Source organism: Alosa pseudoharengus, unplaced genomic scaffold (assembly GCF_046254945.1).
Source record: "Alosa pseudoharengus isolate Yale_2024_CS ecotype anadromous, Long Island Sound unplaced genomic scaffold, YU_APseudo_1.1 YU_APseudo_1.1_scf_23, whole genome shotgun sequence".
NCBI lineage: Eukaryota > Metazoa > Chordata > Actinopteri > Clupeiformes > Clupeidae > Alosa > Alosa pseudoharengus.
This window is the reverse complement of record NW_027468685.1, coordinates 32,034,052-32,040,051: the sequence shown is the minus strand read 5'-3', so window position 1 is coordinate 32,040,051 and position 6,000 is coordinate 32,034,052. Positions and strand designations below refer to the sequence as shown.

The window sequence follows — 6,000 nt, the reverse complement described above, 5'->3', positions numbered from 1 at the left end:
TTTGAACTTAGTCATGTGTACAGTTGTATAGATTATTACATTGAGAAACACACTTTCATACAGATATCATGCATATCCACGCAGCATTACTAATCAAGTTACTCATCGTTGCCCAGCAAGAAGTCCACAATCAATTCAATTGTCTTGCCACGATCTGTGGAGCTTACAGACAACGTTATATTACTATTGGTTCTGTATGCTATTTAAAGCCGACCTAACGCTGAGTCCCTTCTAGACGGTTTGTTGCAATGCATTCTGGGTGCTGTGCTGTGATTCGACGGCTCGTCACCTGACCCACCAAACAACAACTCTCTGGGATGTGGCGTAAATATCGCGTAAAAACCTTGTTGCCGGAACAACAGGGAAGAGGCAACAGGATAGCAGCACGAAAGATACACAGGATACACACGGAATTTTGATGGACGTCCTTATCAGTCTATGGTCTAACTTATAAACGTGTCGGGTCAACGTCAACGATAAGTAAGTTGGGCTAACGTAAACGTTAGCTATTTGCTGTTGTCATATGCTAGTGCTATATGCTTTAGGCTACGTGATGGCCATTTATCACACTCATTTTAGGTACTACTTTTACGAGGTCTGTAGTTCTGTCAAAATGTATCTTATCTATGAACAGACTACATGATTATCTTCCTTAGACTTCGTAGATGTAGTTACTACAATTTGGAAGCGAATTTCGAAGTGTAAATATGGTTTTAGTGTGTAAACAGACCAACCGCGATTTTGCAATGAAGTTAATGGAGCCTTTTATGTAGGACTACTAGGCTACTTTCACGAAGTCTGTAGTTCTGTCAAAATTGATCTTATCTATGAACAGACTACATGGTTATCTTCCTTAGACTTCGTAGATGTAGTTACTACAATTTGGAAGCGAATTTCGAAGTGTAAATATGGTTTTAGTGTGTAAACAGACCAACCGCGATTTTGCAATGAAGTGAATATGGAGCCTTTTATGTAGGACTACTAGGCTACTTTCACGAAGTCTGTAGTTCTGTCAAAATTGATCTTATCTATGAACAGACTACATGGTTATCTTCTTTAGACTTTGTAGATGTAGTTACTACAATTTGGAAGCGAATTTCAAAGTGTAAATATGGTTTTAGTGTGTAAACAGACCAACCGCGATTTTGCAATGAAGTGAATATGGAGCCTTTTATGTAGGACTACTAGGCTACTTTCACGAAGTCTGTAGTTCTGTCAAAATTGATCTTATCTATGAACAGACTACATGGTTATCTTCTTTAGACTTTGTAGATGTAGTTATTACAGTTTGGAAGCAAAATTCAAAGTGCAAATATGGTTTAAATGTGTAAACAAGACGCCTGATGTTTAATATATGTTAATGAATGGGCACAGTATTATTGTGTACAGTAATGGGCTATCAGTAGTATGTAAACAGTTCATGTGTTATGTGATTTACATAAACTAACAACAGAAATGTTATAAGCTGGTATTGTGTTTCCTGAATTCTTACATTCAGGCATTCAAATGAAATGTAATTAAATAGCATATCAATCATGCAACAATGCAAAAACAATGAAACTAGTGTAGGCCTAATTATATTTTACATTAGTAAAGCAGTACTCTGATGTGCATGCTTTCACAAACTTTTGTAAACAATCTTAGCACTTTAAACATTGACTGTTTTGAAGTGCATGTAGGCAATATAGTATAAAAATAATAATTGTGATATCATTACAATTTGATAGGGGTTGGGAGGAGGGGGTGGGTTCATGTAGGTGACCCCAAAGTATGCCTTGACTGGGCCTCAGGTCAAAGAAGTTTGAGAAATGCTGATGTAGACAACAAAGCAGCAAGGAGGCGTCGTGTGATCATTTAAACAAGTTTTATGACAAGGTCGATGAGGGTGGGAAAAATCGTACATTTCTGTGCAAACTTTGCCCGCACTTCAGTCACATTGTCTTTTAAGAAAATGCAGTCCTTTTTTCGGTTCCAGCAGCCAACAACCTCAGAACTGACCCTTCAGGCCTCTCAGCAGGTGCTGGCCTTTAACCGCAGCCAGAAGAGAGTCAGCAGAAATTTGATTGCCTTTAAAAAATCTGACTTCTTAAAAAATCTTAAACTGGCTGCATTACGTGATTATTTCTGAGATTCTGATACGTTTTTAACCATGACCTATACACAGTTCTGGTTTGAAAATGTATCTCTTTAATCACTTTATGCAGTCAGCTTAAGATGGCTTACTAGCAACTACTTAATTACCCTAGCAACAACCTAGAAACCACCCCTGTAATGTCAACCTAGCGACCACCATAGCAACCAGCATAGCAACCATGTTATTTATGCGTTTTAGCTTATTGGATGTTGCGTTAATGCAGACAACTTTTGATCCGTGTGCCCGATTTTCATAAATGAGGTACCGTTGGAATCCTTGGATGAGGCCGAGTTCCGTGCCACTGATCAAACCCACTCTTGCAGTTCCTCGGAACCGCAATTCTAGTTGTTCTCAGCATTGCCAGCATTGTGTATAATATGATTGTCACTTGGAGGAGACTTGTTGATAACTAATGTTAGCATTATTTAGCTAACCACTGATAACATGCTAGCATCATCACGTCAGAAAAGCATAGGGCTGTGCTGCAGTAGTGTAACATTTATTCACCATAAATTAATAATTTAAGTTGAAGTGGCTCTGCAATGTAGGCTATGTTTTCGTTTATTTGCAGTACCATGTTCCTTACATGACATGACCCAGTGCCCTTGTAGTAGCCTATGCAAGTCTAGCACAGCTAATATTAATATCAGTGAATCACACTCGCTTCCCATCTGTCACCCAACAAAGCTAGATATGATTTTATACGTGTTTCCATGTCATACTGGAGTCTTTCGGTGGATTCTAAATTAAATCAGCTCGTGGCTCTCCAAAAGAGCCTCTTGGGATGTAACTTTTACAGACAGACTTATAGCTAGAATCTATCATTGAAGTTCTAGTTAACTCCGGTCCGAGGTTGTCGGACTAGCAACAGTAACTAAGGGGGGGCAGGACTTAGCGAAGGGTCAATTAGCCTACATTTTCTAGTTTAATTGACAAACCTAACATAAGTGACAGTAGCCTAATAAATAAACGTCCTTTTCACATATTAAACTACACATTTAATTAAACGTTTTATAAAACCTTTCACATATTACACACTGCACACATAATAGCCTACACATTCTCCACATTGTGCACCACAGAAAGATGAGCAGACTACCTAAAAAAACTGGCTTTGGTCACATTTTTCAATGGTTCTGATAGATAGATAGATACTTCAAGGTCTCAGTAGCATACAGACAACACACACACATTTACTAACAGCAGAAAAAGTCATTAAAAATACATAATATAAAAAACACAACTAAGCAATAAGGACAGTAGAATATAAACATATACTAAGTATACTAAAATACAAATTAAATAACACTTAATCTTAAAGCCTGTGATTCTCTGTGCATAGTAAGGTAAGGTAAGGTGCTCTGTGTAAGTGAGTGTCATTGTGATGATGCAAATGAGTAGGTCAAACAGTGCAACAGTGCAAGAATAAAGTCTATTTTTCTATATATCTATATATAACTATATTAAGAAAAGGTATAAGTGTGGCCACAGTTCGGCTGTGGCATGGAGGGAGGGGTTATGCATATGTGCTAATATAGCACGCAAACAGTGAGGCAGAAGAGAGAAGACAGTGGTAAAAAGTGGCTAGTGGACATACAGTTCAAAACATGGAGGGGGTGAAGAGGCAGACAGATTATGCAGATAAGTTTATTTCTCCTCTTCCCTTAAGTGAAGCATTGAACAGTTCAATGGCCCTGGGGACAAATGACTTCCTCAGTCTGTCTGTTGTGCAAGGCAGTGAGCGAAGTCTCCAGCTGATCAGGCTTTTCTGCTTAACAATAGTGCTGTGGAGTGGATGTCACTCATTGTCCAAGATGTTAAAATGTCCTGGTTTACACCAACCACTATTAACTCATTGAATACCAAGCTGTTTTCGGGAGCTTTGTCCTAGAGTGCCAGCAATCTAGACCATTGTTGATGATTTTTGTACAGCCACAGCATATTCTGTGTTATAGCTATGAACACATACAATAGCTCGATTAAAAGGTGAGACTTTAAGCTCTCGGTGGGTGCAAACCGTGTATTTCTACACACCTCTGTTCCTGAGAAATCCCAAGCTAAACAGTGGCTAGTTTTCATCAAAATCGCTAGCCTGGCGGGCCATCCTATATCATTGACATGTATAGTCTGGAATCGAATCATTCACCTGCTTAATCCAAGGGGCGGGCAGAGAATTGTCTTTCAAACTGCCTAGGCATGCAATAGGCCAGCGCTACGACCATATCCGTATCCGGTCGGCAAAACGGCAAATACATCCTTCTTCGAAAGGAATGACTTAAGTGCATTGTGTTGCTCTACTTTCAAAGAAAAGCACAAGTCCAACTCCTCCAAAGTTGACGCCAACGCTGATTCAAACAACCGCTCTTCGTTCGCCATAGCCACCTTCCTTGTTGTTCACCGTCGCAGGACTGTCGTTATCCTGTTAAGCCCGCCTTAAGACTCTCTAACAAAATAGAGCGCTGTGATTGGATGAGGTCCACGGCGTTAGCCAATCCAAATTCCTATGGTTCGATACTAGACGTACAGGCTGAGCAAATTAATTTGCTGCCGCTAGGGTGCGTCTAGATTTCTAGGCTACAAAATCGCTGTTTTTTTCTAAAAATATTCATGAAATATGAAGTGTTGCCTGTTACTTACTTGTGTAAACTTTCCGGGAAGTGATCAGCGAGACCTGGCGAGACTGCCACCTAGTGATAGACCCACGAAAATGGCCTGGTTTTGACCTGACGTGCATGCGTCACCGATTCGACCCAAAGCAGCAACCGAGTTATGATAAAATGTCCAGATAAAATGTCCAGATTGTGCGTTTTCATGAGTTTTCGATCATCATATATTTCATTTCCATTCATCACAGAGTTCCCAAAATCACATATAAGGTGTGTTCGAGTGTCTAGTTTCGTAATTTAAAAAAAAAAAGCTAAAAACTTAATATTACGTTTTTGGCACTCAACGCATGGGAAGGAAAAACGTAATATTACGTTTTTGGCACTCAATGAGTTAAAGTGTGGTCTTATTATAGCCCGATCATTTATTAAACCCATGTAGAAAGACTATAGCCTAGCGTCCGGCGTATGATTTCGAGAATGTGTGAGGAATGTTTAGGAGACAGACTATCATACATCCTCAAATTATGGCCGGGGTCGTTTATTTACTTGGGCTGCGCAAAGCACAGGCCTTTATTTGGGGCAGGCTTGTATTTGAGGCAGGCCTTTATTTGTTTGGAGCAGCAGCTATCAAAAGCAGAAATGTCTGACCTGCAAGTTCACCAATCTCATTCCACAAGCCTAGAGGGCCCTCTCGCCGCTTTAGACGGTAATGTTTCATAGGGTTAGTGTCAATTCATACTGACAATCATTTAAAAACATGTTAAATTGTTAAAATTTTAAATATATATTTTGATACTATGAACAAAACTATGAAAAAAAGTGTGACTTATAGTCTGGAAAATACGGTACTGTTGTTATTATTGTTCTCTCATGATCTGTAACCTCCTTCCACCCCCTAAAGGTCCTACTAAGACAATGCAACATAATCAAGAGGACAGTTCTGAAAATGATAAAAAATTGTGTAATTGTTTAGCAAGTGACTGAATTGTATGTGAATAGTTTAATGTTTAGGACTTGAAAAGGGGTATTTGTATTAAAGTATTCAATATTATACCTACTTGTGTATTTCTTGTGTCTTTGGTCTGTATGCAGAGTATCCTTTGTTTATCCTTGAATGGTTAGAATTCAATGGGAATCTCTCTAGACACCTTTGATTATTCCCAGGTGGGATTCTTTGTCTGTAGGGGGCTTTCACACTTCACATTGTCACAAATGGCTGCTACAATTTGGCCATGTTCAAGTTGGGTGTTCCAAATTAAC

The 6,000-nt window shown here is 39.1% G+C and overlaps 1 long non-coding RNA gene across 1 annotated transcript in view; it reads left to right on the top strand.

Annotated features, from left to right (window-relative positions):
* The first annotated feature begins 259 nt into the window (after positions 1-259).
* LOC143140279 (uncharacterized) overlaps positions 260-6,000 on the top strand; it is a 171,848-nt gene continuing 166,107 nt past the window's right edge. Inside the window, exon 1 of the long non-coding RNA XR_012990614.1 lies at positions 260-480. This is a non-coding gene — a long non-coding RNA (uncharacterized LOC143140279). The remainder of the gene's footprint in view (positions 481-6,000) is intronic.